This window comes from Anabrus simplex, chromosome 1 (assembly GCF_040414725.1).
Source record: "Anabrus simplex isolate iqAnaSimp1 chromosome 1, ASM4041472v1, whole genome shotgun sequence".
Taxonomy (NCBI): Eukaryota; Metazoa; Arthropoda; class Insecta; order Orthoptera; family Tettigoniidae; genus Anabrus; species Anabrus simplex.
Window position 1 is genome coordinate 124,046,363 of NC_090265.1, and position 19,848 is coordinate 124,066,210.

Sequence of the window (19,848 nt, forward strand, 5' to 3'; positions counted from 1 at the left end):
AAGGAGTACCAAGTGCTGAAACAAAAGCTAGACTATAGGTATCGTGATCATAGCCATGAGATCACTGGTTTCAAATGGAATCTGAACCACATGGAGATGGAATTTTATTTCAGGAATCCCACATGCATTGGCTGCAATTCGAACCGCGATAGCTTTGGTAACGGTACCACTTTAAGTCTAGTGTTAAACGTGTAGCACTGAATTATTCCTAGAGTGATTGTACTAGAAAGGTAACAACTATTTCTGTGCTCGTTAGATACACGCGGTGCCCGAAATGCCACTGTATACAAATTCAATTTTTGAATAGGGGTCTAATAAAAATTGAGAAAAATAAGGAATGAAAGAAAATGAAAGCTGGATAATTTATAAAATATAAGAAATGTTTGTAGATCTTGTGTTTCGTTTGAGGGCTATACGTATCTCAGCCATTAGACCCTTATATGTGTGTGATTGGGAACCTTTCCCGACAAATTTCATTATTGTGGTGATTGTGAATGTATGTGTAACTGGAATTATCTGTATATCAGTTTAGCGTGCTCTTAAAGTCTAATACTTAGGTAGATCTCTATGAATAGAGGGTCATTCATAGAAATGGATAGATAGATAGATAGATAGATAGATAGATAGATAGATAGATAGATAGATAGATAGATAGATAGATAGATAGATAGATAGATAGATAGATAGATAGATAGATAGATTTAAGTAGATTTAAGACTTGTCCTGACAACGTTACGAACATATTACCTTCCTTTCACTTAAGCAGTTCCTAATCTAATGCACTCAGGTACTCTTTAGCTTGGGAGTTGTAGTTGGTGACCATTGCGCCCTTAATTGAGGCCAGACATTATTTCCACTTACTAGTGCTAGGCTCCTCATTTTCATCTATCCTACCTGACCTACCTTGTTCAACTCTTGTTCTTTTCCAGCCCCAATGGTATTCGGTGTCGAGGCCTCGGGAGTTTTTCACTTTTCCGCCCTTCATTAATATTGTCTTTCTTTGGCCGATACCTTCGTTATTCGAAGTGTCGCACCCCTTCCATTTTCCCCTCTAATTAGTGTTAATAGAGGATGGTTGCCAAGTTGTACTTCCTCTTAAAAAACGATGATCATCACCACCACCTTTATTAATAACGAAATATCATACTAAAGCAAACACCCATGGTGCTGAAGCCTTGAATGCCTTCGCCTACCATTTACCAGGTACCGCGTAACCAGCGCGACGAATTCTCTTGGGTATTATTCTTCTTGTTCTCGATCGAGGCACCTATCTCACCATAAGATAGCTCCTCAACTTTCCCCACATAGGCTGAGTTGACCTCGAACAAGCCTGTTCTGACCGGGAATCGAATCCGTAGCCTCCGGGTAAGAAACAGGCTCACTACCCTTAGACCGTGTTTTCAAGAACAATGATATTTAATGCACATACAGGGTTCTTCACCAAAGAATTACACCAAGTTACTTTTAATTCATCGAAGACATCAATATTCTCTTCTTCACGTTTTACAATTATGTTAACGGAGCTCTTAAAACTGCGTGCTAAGTTTTCCGATGGGAAACGCTAACTTCTTTATTTTTAAGCACTATAGGTAGTAAGTAATTTAAGAAATTTCGCACACCAGATGAAAATTTCGAACTGATACGAATTCAGATATGTGATTAATTCGTACATCAGACAATTTGTTTGTTGTTGTTTTTTTATATCGATAATACTTCAAATTTCGATTATAATGGCTTAGAGCGGGCGCTTTCCTTACTGTGTCAGACAGGGTTCGCTGGCACAAGGGTTTGTTCACACTCTAGCTACTTCCTTATTGCGATTCCACTCAGATATTTGGCACAGAAGACTATTACCAAGTCTCAAGATACAATGTGATGTTTCCCTACTACTACTACTACTACTAAATGTTTTCATCGTCTTTGCGAAGCTGAGCTAGTGAACAGACGTGTTTGGATAACGATTCGGAAGTGCAGGGAAAGCAGTATGGGAGTAACAGTGTAACCGTATAGGAGTGTGATAAGGGCGATTGCACAGCCGACTCATGTTGAACAAGACGGAGTACGAAATAGGAGATATCGTAATAAAAGAATAGGCCTGGCAGAATTGTTGATGGCGACAGCTATAGTGGCTAGTCTGGTAGTCATTGGAGGCTTCTAGTTGAACCTAGGTCTATTGTCATGGGAGGACATGCAGAAAATCAAGGAAGCTGTGCGCGAAGCTTCACATGCTGACCAGACCAAAGAAATGTTCGAAGTGCAGTCTCAACCAATTAAGGGTACGAAGGACAGCCGAGAGACTGGAGGCTGCTACTACACACAAGCGCCAGCGTTCTGTTATTGATAGTTGTGGCTGCAAGATAAAATATACGAACACAAACACGTCCATTTGTATATATAGTAGGCCAATGTCAACTCCCACACCTCACACACCACCTCAGATCCCGACGCGCAATCACTGTAGTGCACGATGGGAGACTCGAGGCTACTACTACATACAAACACTAGTAGCCTGTGGTGGACAGTTGTTGCTTCAAGGTGAAATATATGGACACGAACGTCTATTTATATGCATTGCCGGTCACTTCCAACCCCCAACATCTCCCATAACACCGTAGCTACCAACACGCAACTACTACAGTGTACGATGTGAGACTTTAGGCTATAACACACACAAACACCAGTGGTCTTCGGTGGGTAGTTGTTGCTGCAAGGCAAAATATATGGACACAAGCGTCTATTTATATGCATTGTCGGCCACTTCCAACCCCCACATCTCCCACACCACCCCAGCTACAGACGTAACCACTTAGTGCACAATGGGAAACTTGAGGCTACTACAACACATAAAAACCAGTGGTCTGAGGTGGGCAGTAGTGGCTGCAAGGTGAAATATACTAACACACACGTCTATTTTTATATACAGTCGGCCAATTTCAACCCCCATATCTCCCACACAACCACAATATTGCACGATGGGAGATTCGAGACGAGTACTACTACACACACACACACACACACACACCAATGGTCTGCGGTGGGTATTTGTGGCTGCGAGGTGAAATACAAGACATACACGTCTATTTTTATATGCAGGGTGTTAGGGGTATACGTGCAGATATTTCTTGTACCAATAGAGAACGATGTGACGAACCACTATATATCAAACTTTTAGTAATCCTCGGAAGTTATTTTCGATAACAAAGGGATACGACGTTTTTAGAATAGGTAATGTGCTTTGTTCTTGTGAATGAATAGCTGTCCTTCAATAAAAGGCAAGTTACGCGTCATCAGTGCCAAACTGGTTTCTGTTAATCTTTAAGAGCAAATGTACTACTGTAACAGCTGAACGCTACCGATGTAATACCAAGAGATGTTACGTAACATACTTGCCAAAATAGATTCATGTTTAAGAGCAACTAACTACGATAACAGCTGAAGGCTGATACTAGTGTATGCCATGTTACGTAACATTCTTGCCAGACTGGTTTTGTGGTTGTTAGTATTTTGTTTCCATTTTAGGGGATTCAGACAACCCTGGTCGTCGGTTTCGGACCCTGGAGTTGTGCCGAATTGTGGTATTTGAAGTGCCTCAACCGTCTGAGCCACTCAGCCCGACAAGATGGTTTGTGCCGCGCTGCGTAAGGTGCTGGACTTTTGACCCTAACTTGGGAGGTTTGGTTTTGGCTCAGTCCGATGGTATTTGAACGTGCTCAAATACGTCAGCCTCGATTCGGTAGTTTTACTGGCACGTAAAAAACTCCAGGGGGACAAAATTCCACCACCTCGGCGTCTACAAAAACCGTAAGAAGTAGTTAGTGAAAAGTAGAAGCCATTATTATTTGTATTATATTATGATTATTATCATTATTATTAATATAGAAGATCTAATTGAACGGGTCAATTGGTCATCATTTTTACCTGTCAGCACTTCGCGGCCAATCATAAGCACTCTATTACAAATAACCTGCGGATTTTTTGAATATAATGTTATTTGATTTACGTCCCACTAACTACTTTTACGGTTTTCGGAGACGCTGAGGTGCCGAATTTTTCTTTCGCAAGAATTCCTTTACGTGCCAGTAAATCTACCAATACCCCTGTGTATGGGGACGTAGACGGAGAATACATCCACGATATTTCCTGCCTGTCGTAGGAGGCGAGTAAAAGGGGCGACCAAGTGACGAAGGAACTGGAACCATGAGATTACTTGTGATTAGTACCATTAAGTGAGGAACACCATGGTTAGACATTACTTGCGATTAGAACCATTATGCGACGAACACCATTAGTTTGGGCGTTGCCTATGATTAGTACCATCATGTGTATTCCACCGAGGTGGGGGAGTGAGCGCACGATATCACAGACTGGCGTCCGTGCGGGAGGAGCTGCCGTGCGCCGGTCTGAATAGCGTTACCTATGAGTAGTATCACTATATGAGGAGCACCATGGATCTGCATTGCCTGTGAGTAGTGCCTTTATGTGATCAACACCGCGGGTCTGTGTTACCTATGGGTGGCACTATAACGTGCGATACACCGAGCGTGATCATTGCGTATGATTAGTACCACTATGTGAGCAACACCATGAGTATACGTGGCCTGTGATTAATTCCACCATGTGAGGAACACCACGGGAATACCGGCGCCCGTGGTTACTCCCACTAAGTGGGGAACACCTTGAGTCTGCGTTGCTTGTGAGTAGTACCCTTATGTGAGGAAACCATGGGTCTGTGTTTCCTGTGATTTGTACCACAATGCGAGGAACACCAAGAGTCTACGTTACCTGTGATTAGTACCATTATGCGAGGAACACCATTGTTCTAATTTATCAGTGATTAGTGCAATTATGAGGGGCCAGTGACCTAAATTTTGGACCCTTGTGGACAACAAGCGCCGGCCCCACGGTGTAGGGGTAGCGTGTCTGCCTCTTACCCGGAGGCGCCGGGTTCAATTCCTGATCAGGTCAGAGAATGTTACCTGCATCTGAGGGCTGGTTCGAGGTTCACTCAGCCTACGTGATTACAATTGAGGAGCTATCTGACGGTGAGATAGCGGCCCCGGTCTAGTAAGCCAAGGATCCGTCGTGCTGACCACACGACACCTCGTAATCTGTAAGTCGTCGGGCTGACCAGCGGTCACTTGGTAGGTGATGGTCCTTCTACGCTATTGCGCCATGCGGTTTGGTTTTTGGTATTTGGTGGACAACAAGCATCATCTCAGAATATGAGGCATTGTGAATTGATCCACTGACTGTTCTGGATTCATTGTCTTTTTTCATCATCATTCGTTTTAGATTTTAGTCAGTGGATAAATTTTGAGTTTTAACTGTCATTTCATTTCGTTGCACCTCATACCATTAGGGGCCGATCATCTAGCTGTTAGGCCCCTTTAAACAACAACAATCATTATCATCATCATCATCATCAAATCTACAGACACGAGGCTGAGCACCTTGAAATACCACCCGACTGAACCAGGATCGAACCTGCCAAGTTGGGGTCAGAAGGCCGATGCCTCAACCGTCTGAGCCACTCGGCCCGTCGTGGCACTTTCATAGCAGCTCTTTAACCTTCTAGCAATTTTCAAAAACATGCATGTAACATGTCTTTGAAATTTGTGGCATGAATAACAATTTGATTGAATATACGGATAGCGGTTTTTTTTTTTCAGTGTCCACCATTATTTCGTTGACTGAATATAGTATGAAAATAGTATAGACAACTCTCATTGTTTGTTATCAGAAATTCAGCATAGACTGACACAGCAATAGGACTGAAATCGTGCACCTACTGTTCATTAACTCATTAACTATTTCCCTTCATTTTTGTCAGCTTGGATCACGGAGTAATGTCACTGATGTATTTTAAATCACGCACCACTGCACAGCACTTGATTCGCAAGTATGTACTGGTACGGATACTCCGCGTCACATACTGTTTTAATTGTCGTAACCCTTAGTAAAGACTGAATTTCTACCGGACATAGTCCTGAAACTTGACAGTTTTAAAAATAATTAACCTGAGGTATTGTTTATTAATTACGTTATAAGCTCAGGTCCATTTCAACCAATGAATATGCCCATGCAAATCAGAATAAAACAATAATTACATTTATAGAAAAGGGTTTGTACGGGTACAAAATAGCACTCGGCGGCAACACGAGAAGGTACAAGAATGGATACGTCGTTAAGGATTACGTGTACTTCTCACAGAGTACCCTAGACCGATTTTCGAGTACAGAAAGTGGTCTGGCGTGTGCTTCTACCACCCCTACTTGCCCAGCGGCTAGGAGGAGGCACAGCAACATGTGTTAGCCTTCGATAACATACATGTTGAACAACCCGTATACTCTGCTACACGAGGGCAGTATGACATAACCGGCGTTTCCTCGGCCGTTCAAGCCACATTAGGTCCTGAAATATTAGGCGCATTTATCGGCAAACTAATAGGACAAGGTAAAAAGTACATAGCATATGTTATGAGATGTATTTTTCTTCACCGACTAGCAAAATATCTGCACGTATACCCCTAACATTCTGTATAGTCGGCCATTTTCAACCCCCACACCTCCCACACCACCACAGCTCTCGACACGCAACCCTACATACAAACACCAGTGGTCTCCGGTGATCAGTTGTGGCTGCAAGATGAAATATACGAACACACATCTATGTTTATATATATTCGGCCACAGTCAACCCACACATTTCCCACACCACGACAGCTACCGACACACAGCCACTGTAGTACATGATGGGAGACTCGAGGCTACTACCACACACAATCACTGGTGGTCTGCGATGGATAGTTGTGGCTGCAAGGTGGAATATACGAACACACACGCCTATGTTATATGTAGTCGGCCACTTTCAACACCATATCTCCCACACCACCACAGCGACAGACAGGCGACCACCAGAGTGCACGATGGGAGACTCGAGACTTCTACTGCACACAAGCAACAATTTTTATGTAACTACTCTGCAATATAATAATGTTAAGTGAAGTGAAAAATGCAAAAACCGTTGCCAATAAAAAATATGTTCACTACAGATGGTTGAAGCGATATGATGTTCTCATCATCGGAGATTAAGAGAAACTCATAGCACCAGTGTCTGCTGGAAAAGAATAAATTCGTTTTAACTTTTGTTTTTATGAACTGTTTAACGTAATACAGGAGATCTACATTGCCATAGGCCATGGCTGCCGAACTCGCATGATTATGGAATTGAATCGTAAGTACAGAAATGTGACTGTTGAATCAATCGTTATACTTATCTGAGGTTATGTGAATGAACCCTGTCACAAAAATCATTGAAAAATGTTGTAGTGAACAGTGAAATGATTTCACGATGCCAAATTGACTTAATCAACATGCAAGCAAACCCGAACACTAAGTTAAAGTTCTTACTTATACGCTATACCATTATCATTTGACACAATTTGTTATCCTCCGAGCACTAACTTCGAACGGCTGATGAAGTAGCATTTCATCTTTTGGATATTTTCACCACCTTTGGTGTCCTAAATGTTCTTAATTCTGATCATGCTTGTCCGGCCCCATGGCTAAATGGTTAGCGTGCTGGCCTTTGGCCACAGGGGACCTGGGTTCGATTCCCGGCAGGATCGGGAATTTTAACTATCATTGGTTAATTTCTCTGGCAAGGGGACTGGATGTATGTGTCGTCTTCCTCATCATTTCATCCTCATCACAACGCGCAGGTCGCCTACGGGTGTCAATTATAAAGACCTGCACCTGGCGAGCCGAACATATCCTCGGACACTCCCGGCACTAAAAGCCATACGCCATTTTTTATCATGGTTGAGAGTGTTATAACCAAGTCATCCAAAGTTTATGTGGGATGTGAAATTATATAAACATAGTCCATGGGAAGCTGAGAAACAGTCATTCTCAGGGATCAGTCGAAAAAGCAAATCAAGACATTGAAAATATGTTATCAACGTGGATGGGAACAAATAAAACTTCAAAATGGTCTGAAGGGTTGAGGTTTGTGCAAGCTATGAAAAATAGGGTTTTTCATGAAGGGATCAGATGTTCATCATATGAACCCATGTTTGGTGTTCCTATGAAAATGGGCATTGCCAGCTCAGTTGTTCCACGTGATTTAATAAAAATTCGAAACACTGAAGAAGATTTGGAAACAATGTTAAACATTACAACGGCTGACTCACAAGAAAGGGAAGATGACGGTGAAGGAATTGATTCCAGTGAATCAAATACTGGAACAGAAGGATCGCAGGTAGAAAGTGCGATTGCAGCAGGTGAAGAAGCACCAGAGACACAGGATTTGATGACAGTTAACACCGAGACACCGGCACCAACTGATGGTTGCGACGAGACGCTGAGATCTTCCAACAGTGTTAATAAAGTGAAGTGGGTCCGAGGGGCTGTCAAAGAAGGTCTTCAATTGCAAGCAAAGAAAATAAGAGCAGCCTCATATAACAAAATTCCAAAACCTTCAGTTGGACAGCATTTGAGAATTAACGTGCCGGGTGTAGACCGGGCAATGATGCAAAATAATTAATAACAGTGCTGATACATATTCAGGATGAATTTTTTGTCAACTTGGTACCAATTCTGAGAAACTGGTGTCATTGTACACTAGGAACCAATTTACATTGTGCAAGGAAAATGTTATCAGCGTCGAAGAAGTAGGAAGAGAAGAAATTAGTGTACGGAAGTGGTTGCCAAATTATCTTTTGTTGCAGGACAAGGGTTCAAAAAGTACAATTATTTTTAAAAATTTCAATTAAAAATGCTTGTGCAAATCGACTTCCATGTTATGTAATTCTAAACGCCACAACAGTCAACCTTGTTGTAACAAAAATTAACATTTACAAGGTAACAATTTCTTAAATAGAACCATAATATTTTTCATCAATTTTAATATGGGATATTGTTCATTATAATCACGTTGGGATGTAAGAATATTTAATTAACCCAATTTTACAATCAATACAAACTATTTCAATAATTGCTAAGGTGATTTGCAATTACCCTTTTTAAATAGATCCTAAACCAACAATTTAAAAATTTAGTTAAAAATGCATATGAAAAGTAGATGTATAAAAAATGACCAATTTTACTAAAATGTCATTTTTAAAATGTGACAATTACATGGAAATGAAACGAACAGCCAATGAAAGAAGAGAGTGGTTGCATCGAAAAGGCATTAGCCTTTATAAGATTGATTGATTGATTGATTGATTGATTGATTGATTGATTGATTGATTGATTGATTGATTGATTGATTGATTGATTGATTGATTGATTGATTGATTGATTGATTGATTGATTGATTGATTGATTGATTGATTGATTGATTGATTGATTGATTGATTGATTGATTGATTGATTGATTGATTGATTGATTGATTGATTGATTGATTGATTGATTGATTGATTGATTGATTGATTGATTGATTGATTGATTGATTGATTGATTGATTGAAATTCCTCCTTCTAAACACAGCAGGCGAGCAAACAGCCGGGCTCCAAGCTTCCTGTAGAAACTGCGACATGTCCTGATGAATGTAGATGTTCCGTGCCTGTACCAAGACTTAAATAAAATGTTCTCTGTACATCCGAAAAAATGACATTAATTAAATGAACACTTCAATAAGGGCTCAACGTTGCGCATGCGATCTTAAATAAAACAACTTTTATTTAATTTTCACAATTCTATACATTAAAAAAGTTTATGAAAACTTAAGTCAGTCAGTCCGGCCATTCTATCGTGTCGATTTCGTTTTTTAAACTGAAAGGTATCCATGCACAGGTTTGTCATCAGGTACTATAAATCACGTAACTTCCGCCTTCCTCAAATTATTTGATTTTCAATTTTTTGTCTCTTTGAAGCAATCATAACTTTGGTTCTAATTGAGGTACGCAGTTCGTTTTGGTCTAAAAACACTCAGTGGATCAAGAGATTACTTTTGAGATAATAACTGCTTAAATTGGTAGATTCTGAGAAAATTTATGAGTACATACAGTATGTCTCCATGACGAAGATCTTTGAAGGACTTGTTAACAGTTCGGCGCGCGTAGTGTTGTTCCAAGAAACGTTTAATTCAATTTCTTTGTGTGATGTATTTTCAAGTGTTTTGTTGACATAATATTACATTCTATTACCACAGTAGATCATGTGCTTGATTTCATTAACTTGAAACTTTGCAAATACGTAAGTGAGGTTAGTAACGAACAACACTTTGTACATTGCGGGCTGAGCCAGCGGGAAACTCCTAGTACAATATTGAAAAGTTCCATGAATCGTAAATAATAGTAAAATGGGAGAAAGCCAAAATTGCTCACGTAACGGAAATGTATAGTTTAAAATGCAGCTAATAGCTAAACTCAAAATGTTATAGCAAATGACTTTTCAAAATAGCTAGAACTAGCTATAAAGTGGCCAAATTGACGACACTGCGAGTGGGAGACGAGGCTGTCCCTCCCAATTGCCCTTCGCCAGATGCTCGGTCAATACCCGCGCAGGATGTGTACTTATGTATTTGGACTCTAGTCGAAGGAGGTCTGTATTCTCTTCCTGCTCTGCTTCCTTCATTGCGCTTGCCTATTTTCCACACTATACACCTTATGTTACTGGCACAGGAAATGTACAATGCATCCTCTCCACCGTCTCTCTACCGAGTTTTTTTAATTATATATATTTGTCTTTAGAACCTGCTTTACGTCACATCGACACAGATAGGTCTATGGCGACGACGGGTTAGGGCTAGGAGTGGGACGGAAGCGACCGTGACCTTAAGTCACCTGTACCTGGATTGAAAATGGAAAACCACGGAAAACCATCTTATGAGCTGCTGACAGTGGGGTTCGAACACAAACCGTGCACCCACTTACTCGATCTACTGAGTTTCACTAAGATCCGAGCGTAGTGCCTCGATTTCGCTTGTCCACAACGCCTTCCGTACAGACACACCAAGTTACATGAGAACGGATCTTAAATATTTGTCATTCCCAAACAGTGTGCCTACAAAGTCAGAAACCTCTTCCGTGCTGACCTTCCCAATTTACCGCACGGCAGGTTACGGCAACTCATTCATACTTCAACCACGCGCTCCTGCAGTTCCCTTCCGGCTGTAAGTACAGACATACATAGTAGAAATATGTTTAAAAAGAGGTGATGTAAATGGTTCATAGACGTAAGAAACGAGCATGTCGTGTTTCTTACAGTAACAGTCAGAAATTCACCTTTTGTTTATAACTATTATTTCATAATTATTTCATAATTAATTATATGTAATTAAGTTAGCAACCTTACTCCCAGAAAACCTATCCTCCTCCATTCGTCTCACAATACCCCAACACCGAAGCCGATTTATGCGTACAGCTTCATCCATCGAGTTTATTCCTAATTTGGCCTTTATCTCCTCATTCCGGGAACCGACCTGACATTGTTCCCACCTGCTTGTACCAGCAATCATTCTCGCTACTTTCATGTCTGTTACTTCTAACTTACGAATAAGATATCCTGAGTCCAGCCAATAAAGTTGGTCTGTAAAAGACCGATGTAAGGATAGTTTCGTCCGGAAGATGACTTCCTTCTTACAGAACTCTGTTGATCGCAACTGCGAGCTCACTGCATTAGCTTTACTACACCTTCATTCCATCTCACATACTATATTACCATCCTGGGAGAGCAGACAATCTAGATACTTAAAATTTTCTACCTCCTCCAGCTTTGTACCATCAATCTGACATTCAGTTATGTTGAATTTCTTATATGCTGACATCAATTTAGTCTTCGAAAGGATAATTTTCATATCATACACACTGCACCTATTTTCAAGTTGCAAGACATTAGACTGCAGGTTTTCGGCACAATATGCCATTAAGACTAAGTCGTCAGGCCGATGACCTTCGCCGTTAGGCCCCTTTAAAAACAAGCATCATCATCATCATCAAGACCAAGTCGTCAGCATAGGCCAGACTGCTTACTATATTTCCACCTAACTGAATCCCTCCCTGCCACTTTATACCTTTCAGCAGATAATCCATGTCAATTACGAACAACAAAGGTGAAAGATTACAGCCTTTTCTAACCCCTGTAAGTACCCTGTACCAAGAACTCATTCTACCATCAATACTCACTGCAGCCCAATTTTCTACACAAATGCCTTTGATTTATTTTAATAATCCACCCTTAATTCCACAGTTCCCAAGTATGGCGAATATATTTTCCATCGGTACCCTGTGATATGCTTTCCCTAAGTCTACGAAACGTAAACACAACCGTCTATTTCTCTCGTAACATTTTTTAATACATGGCGCATATTGAAAATCTGACTCTGACAGCCCCTCTGTGGTCTGAAACCACACTGGCTTTCATCCAACTTCCTCTAAACCACTTATCGCACCCTCCCTCCCAAGATGCCAATGAATACTTTGTATGGTATACTAATCAATGAGATACCTCGATAGCTGTTGCAATCCTTGTCCAATCTGAAGGTACCTTACCAACACTCCATGCTAATCTTGCTACTCTATGAAGCCATTTCTTCCCTGCCTTCGCACTATACTTCACCATTTCAGGTCTAACTTCATCTATCCCTGCTGCTTTATGACAATGGATTTTATTTACCATCCTTTCCACTTTCTCAAACGTAATTTCACCAACATCATTTTCCTCCTCCCTAAGAGCTCCGTTGTTGGCGACACTACCATGAAGAGTTCCTTTTACATTGAGAATATCTTCAAAATATTCCTTCCACCTCTCCAGTGATTCCCTGGGATCTATTATGAGTTCACCTGAATTACTCAAAACACTGTTCATCTTCATTTTCCCTCCCTTCATAAGATTATTATAGTCCATAAAGGTTTCTCTGCTGCTTGACCTAGCCTTTCCAGGTTATTATCAAAATCCTCCCACGACTTCGTTTTGGATTCAACAACTATTTGTTTTGCTCTGTTTCTTTCATCTACGTACAATTCCCTGTCTGCATCGGTCCTTGATTAGAGCCATTTCTGATCAGCCTTCTTTTTACGTTTACAAGCTTCTCTCACTTCATCATTCCACCAAGATGTTCGCTTTTTCCCATCTTTACACACAGTTTTTCCTAGGCATTCCCTTGCTGTTTTTACTACAGCCTCCCTGTATGACACCCATCCCCTTTCTATATCCTGAACTTACTTACTGTCCACTGTTCGAAACTTCTCAGTAATCATATCCATGTACGTCTGTCTAATTTCCTCGTCCTGGAGATTTTCTACCCTTATTCGTTTTCAGACATATTTCACTTTCTCTATCCTAGGCCTAGAGTTACTAATTTCACTACAGATCAGAATATGGTCATCGAAAAATCCCCGAAAAACCCATACATTCCTAAAAGACTTCCTGAATTCGAAGTCTGTTAAGATATAGTCTACTATGGATCTGGTAACCCTAGCCTCTCATGTGTAGCGGTGAATAGCCTTATGCTTAAAGAATGTATTCGTAACTGCTAAACTCATACTAGCACAGAAATCCAGCAAACGCTTCCCATTCCCATTAGCTTCCATATCTTCCCCACATTTATCAATCACCCTTTCATATCCTTCAGTTGCATTTCCAACTCTCCCATTGAAATCACCCATTGGCACTATCCTATCCTTGCTGTTGACCCTGACTACGATGCCACTCAATGCTTTATAAAAATTGTCAACTTCATTCTCATCTGCACCCTCACATGGTGAATACACTGAGACAATTCTCTTCCTAATTCCTCCAACTACCAAATCTACCCACATCATTCATTGATTTTCATGCCTAAAAGAAACTGTGTTGCGTGCATTAGTATCCCTGATGAACAGCCGTACCCTACACTCTGCCCTTCCCTTTCTAACACCCGTCAAGTACACTTTATAATCTCCTATGTCTTCCTCGTTATCTCCCCTTACCCAAATTTCACTTACTCCTAGCACATCCAGATGCATCCTCTTTGCTGACGCAGCCTGTTCTACTTTCTTTCTTACATAATCCCCATTAATATTGAAAGATCCTCATGGAATTCCATTTCGTTCGCCAAGTTGTTTCCAAGGAGTCCCTCACCTGTCAAATGGGAGTGGGACTCTGTTACTCCCATAGGTCCGAGGCTTGCTTAAAATGTTCTTAGACTGGTAAATTCGTGAAGCAGGATGCTACCCTACTTACACACAGTCCAAGTGAGGATCTCTCCTCTAACGGGTTAGAGACCACGGTGGATTGTGTAGTCCTAGCCGTCTGAGCACAGGGAGGGCCATGTCTCAGAATATGTCCGAGATGCCCACTCCCATTCCACAGCAACTGGTATCCCGACTCTCAGGACCACTTACTAGGCCACTCAGCCGTTGCCCATGGTTCACGAACTAGGGCGTGACTACAGTAACCCACGCCATAAACCATATAAATAAATTAATTAATTAATTAATTAATTAATTAATTAATTACGTTCCTTGTTTTTCACTTCTCATGGCAGGTTCTACCTTACTGGGGATACATCAGACGGTAATAGAACTAAACCACATAGCGTAACAGCCCTGAAGGGCCCTGGCTTTCCAAACGACCACTTATCATCCTGAAGGCCTGCAGATTACGAGCGAGGTGTCGTGAGGTCAGCACAACGAACCCTCTCGACCGTTATTCGTGACTTTCTAAACGGGAGCCGCATTCTCATCGTCCGACAGCTCTTCAATATTACAATCATGTGGACTGAGTGGATCTTCATCCAGCCCTTACATCGAGGTAAACATCCCTGACGTCATTGGGAATCGAACCTGGTAGCCCCCGGGTAAGAGGTAGGCACGCTACCCCTACACCGTGAGAGGGCATGAGGCTGAAAAGGCCATAAAATAATATTCATGATTATTAATATTAATATTAATCTTTTTGAATTCAGGAAGGCTTTTACGTAGAGATAATATGTACCCTTTCATGAATAAGTTCCATTTGGTTCTTAAATATAAATATTTCTTCTTCTTCTTCTTCTTCTTCTTCTTAATCTGTTTACCCTCCAGAGTTGGCTTTTCCCTCGGATTCAGCGAGGGATCGCACCTCTACCGCCTCAAGTGCAGTTTCCTGGAGCGTGAGACATTATGTTGGGGGATACAACTGGAGAGGATGACCAGTACCTCGCCCAGGCGGACTCACCTGCTATGCTGAACAGGGGCATTGGTTGGGGATTGGAAGATTGGATGGGATAGACAAGGAAGAGGGGAGGAAGCGGACGTGGCCTTAAGTTAGGTACCATTCCGGCATTTGCCTGGAGGAGAAGTGGGAAACCACGGAAAACCACTTTCAGGATGGCTGAGGTGGGAATCGAAGCCACCTCTATACAGTTGACCTCCCGAGGCTGAGTGGACCCCGTTCCAGCCCTCGTAACACTTTTCAAATTTCGTGGCACAGCCGGGAATCGAACCCGGGCCTCTGGGGGTGGCAGCTAATCACACTAACCACTACACCACAGAAGCGGACAATATCATTTCTTATTTCATAAATTTCCAAAAATAGAACTTAATTAGACATCTTTAATTTTCTTTTTAAAATCTTTTTTGGAACTAATAATAATCATAGTGTTTTTCCGTGTGGTTGGGGGGGGGGGCAGCTGTGAGCTTGCATCCGGGAGATAGTGAGTTCGAGCCCCACTATGGGCAGCCCTGGATATGGTTTTCCGTGGTTTCCGCTTTTCACACCAGGCAAATGCTGGGGCTCTATCTTAATTAAAGCCACGGCCGCTTTAAGACATCTGTGTTGGTGCGACGTAAAGTAAAATTGTAAAAATATCCTAGTGGTTTTCCTCCAACGCCTCTTTGTAAGTCTATCCTACACAATGAATGTAGTGTAAATATGTACTGTAAAATAACTCAATAACATTTCTTTCGAGTGTCCTCTGTCAATGAGCCACTGAAGAGTTGGGTCTCCTTCACAACAGGGCCACCCAGACTCGAGCCAACAGGCTATCCACGGAATTAACAGCTCGTTCCCGAGTGGAGTGCAGTCAATGCGATAGTGGACGGCAGATATCTAATGAAGCCAATTCGCAGTCGAGAGTCCAGCATGCTGCACACTAATGGTGCTAGGACGGCTATCTGCAACGGGAGGGATCAGCCCCGGAAATTAACCCCCAGAGCCCGCTCAGCAGGGGTGGCACACACCTTTTACCCTAGTCCGAAAGTAGTAATTTTTAAAAAAGCAGGTTTCATATAATACGCATCAACGCCCTTTTTCACGCCCGGATAAATATCTAGCGGATAAAATTCATTATGTACAGTAATTAATTTCGTGTGGTGGTGTACCTGGTGCAGCCCTTGTAAGGCAGACCATTGGACAAGCACACCTCCTATCCCAGCCTGGAAGTAGTATTAAAAATAAATAGACTTCCTATAATTAAGCATAAAGGCCTCTTTCATGTCAGGATAAATATCTGAAAATGAAAATCCACAGCCTGTTTCCAGTCAGTCGATCGGGTCAGGAATGGAATAAATGAAGCCCCCATCTAGTGGCGAGGACAGGGATTGGTGCCGCTGTTGAAGCCTGTCGCACTCCTCTGGGGCAATGATTAACGATTGACAGATGAAATCAAATGATATTGGAGAGTGTTGCTGGAATGGAAGACGACAGAGAAAACCGAAGTATCCGGAGAAAAATCTATCCCGCCTCCGCTTTTTTCTGGTTCAAATTTCACATAGAGTGGCCGGGATTTGAACCACGGAACCCAGTGGTGAGAGGCCGGCGCGCTGCCGTCTGAGTCATGTTAATATAAAAATGACTTTTTCTTGAATTCTACAATGATTTATTTCGCTCTGCTTTTTTCATCTCCGTATACCTATCGGCATCTAACCTTGTTTGAAGACATTTTTGATACGCCTTTTTTTACGTATATAAACTGCTCTCTCTTCATCATTCACCAAAATGTTCGTCTTTTCCCATTTTTACACACAATTGCTCCTAGGCTTTCGTTTGCTATTTCTACTACAGCGTCACTGAATGCCACACATTCTCTTTCTATATCACGAACCTGCTTAGTGTCTATTCTTCAGAACTTTTCACTAATCATATCCATGTACCTCTGTCCAATTTTTTCGTTCTGGGAATTCTCTACCTTTTCGTCTGCAGAATGACATCTTTGCCTATCCTAGTCTTAGAGATACTGTGCTTAGTCCATTGCAGATCAGATAGTGGTCGACATAATCGGAAAATCCCCGGGATACCTGCACATTCCTAACAGATTTCCTGAATTCATAGTCAGTTACGATATAGTCTTATGAATCTGGTACCTGTACGATCCTATGTGTAACGGTGAATAGTCCAATGCTTCAAGAATTAGAAGTAAAGAAGTCCAATAAACGCGTTCCACTCACATTAACTTCCATATCTTCCCCACATTTAAGGTAACTTAGGGAGATCCCGACATGAGGGAGAACTCAACACTTTTAAGCTTAGCGCCACTGGTGACCACAGTACTCTACAGGTCGAACTAGTAACTACATGTATTGGAGCCGTAGGGTGTTGTGCTCATTGTGATCCTGGTAGCAGACGATTATCACTATAAATACAAGACATCTGAATAGTTGAAGGTGAGTATGTAAGTGATATGTGATGGAAAAGTAACGTACTATAAGATAATGAGTAGGTTGTATAAAGAAATACGTAGATATGCGATATTTTTAAGACAATGTTTGAGGTTAGGCGCACAAAGCACGTTTTGGAGAAGCGGCCATGTCATTTCCAAATCGCCAATCATTCAGCGTGGTAAGTGCTGCCACCTCTTGCCTGCCAATGTAACTCGGGGAGATGTCGACATGACAAGCGTGGGAGATCCCGACACTCCCGGGAAAAGGGATCACTAAAGATAATTTTGGAGACCTTCTAAAGATGGCTTGGGACAAATCGGCAACAGCAGGAAATTTTACCGGCGGATTTAGGAAATGTGGCATTTATCCGTACAATCCCGATATCCTCCAAGAAGACATTTTTGAATACGACCTTGTGCAAGACGAAAATGGTTCAAATCACGTACATGTTGGAGAAGATATTGCTGTAGAAGCTAAGGCCAGTAGTCCTACATTATCACAGGAACATGAAGCCTCACCTGCATTTACACCTCCGAGTTGCTCAGTGCAGGAGTTATCTCCTGTTCCGATATTAAGACTCCTATCTGGAAAAGGAAGTGTAAGAAGAGTGCAAGAATCCGCCATAGTGACTTCTCAGGATTAGTTCCTCAAGCAGTCGTAATTGCTCGGAGAATTACTGCGTAGTATGTGATGGCTATTTCAATGACGACAACCGAAATGAGGCATGGGTCCAGTGTAGTGGGGAATGCAGGAAATCGTTCCACGAGATGTGTGTGGAAAATGGAAACGAGGAACAGTTTATATGTGCCCACTGTGTACAATAGTTGTGTAACTCTTCCGAGGTCCTACCTAGTGTCAGGTTCTCCCTAAGTGCGGGAGAAGTGGACATTTTTGCATCGTTTATTTATTTTCTAATTTACAATGATATGAAGTGTTATTTTTTGCCATAAATAATAGAAAACATACACTAACTGTGTACAAATTCACCAGGTAAAAATTGAACTATTTTGCAAATAAAGCATGATCAAAATTACAGGTTTTTGCTTAGCGTGTCGAGATATCCCTAAATGACCTTACCCATCACCTTATCATATCCTTCAGTTCTATATCGAAATCTCGCTCTGAAATCTCCATTTAACGCATGATATGAATTAATTCCGAATTGAATGGAATAATATACATATCTCAGGATTGTGATACCTATAATATCTAAAAGAGGATCATTAAATTAGTTAGCTGGACCTAACCCACTTTCGAAAGTAGAACATGCTCCCTTAGGAATACCTTGACGTCAATATTTCCATTCCTTACCATTTGTAAATCACCAAATGTGTGATTTCTGTTGGCAGGTATCATCCCAACTCAATCAGGTGATATTTAAAGGTCAGCAAATACTCTAGTCTCGTGTCTAGATTTACTGGCACGTAAGTTCAACACAATTCCAGCACATTGGCTCTACACAAATTGTACAAATAGTTCGTAAGATGTAAAACGAATGACACAATTACTGTATTTTCTCAGTAAGTTTTCCATGGTTTGAATCCTGGTCAGTGCATTTGGGAATTGTGAAATGAAAATTCTAGTACCTGTGATCGAATTTAATGTTAAACGGGCTATTATCACATTATCAATAGTCATGTAAAACTGCAAGCTTCCGTTTTTAACAAAAATGTTCACTGTATCGAGGTTGGGTAGATAAAGGATACCTCTGCAGCCTTAAGGGGGACCGACACCTTTGACCGACCAAAAATGCATTTTTCAATTTTTTTTAGTTAAAATTCAAATTTTCTCTTTATAACAGTGATTTTTTTGTTAATATATCCAATACTTTCGGAGTTAGGACCAAAAACGTGAAGCTATGTCACCGTGGCAAGTCCTTCATCGGTTTGGTGTTCGTTTACCAAAACTTTTGTTTTTCATAACCGTTACCCCTGTAAAATTTGAAAGTATTTCATTAATATGAAATTTTGCATACATGTATCACAAGAAGAAAAAGATATACTGGTTAAGTTTAAAACATATTTTCATATTAAAATTAATGGAAAATTTACTATTTGAAAATAACTTCATGAAAAAAGTATTTATACTTAATGGACTTCACAGTTTCTAGGAATTCACAGATTCTACTATATGTTGTAGGTATAACATTACTAATCATAATAAAAAATAACCATAGGAAAATATTCATGTGTTTGGAAATGATCAGGGAAAAGGCAAAATTAACACTAAACAGAGAGAAAAAATTGAACGGATCCGACACTTCGAAAAATGAAGGTACCGG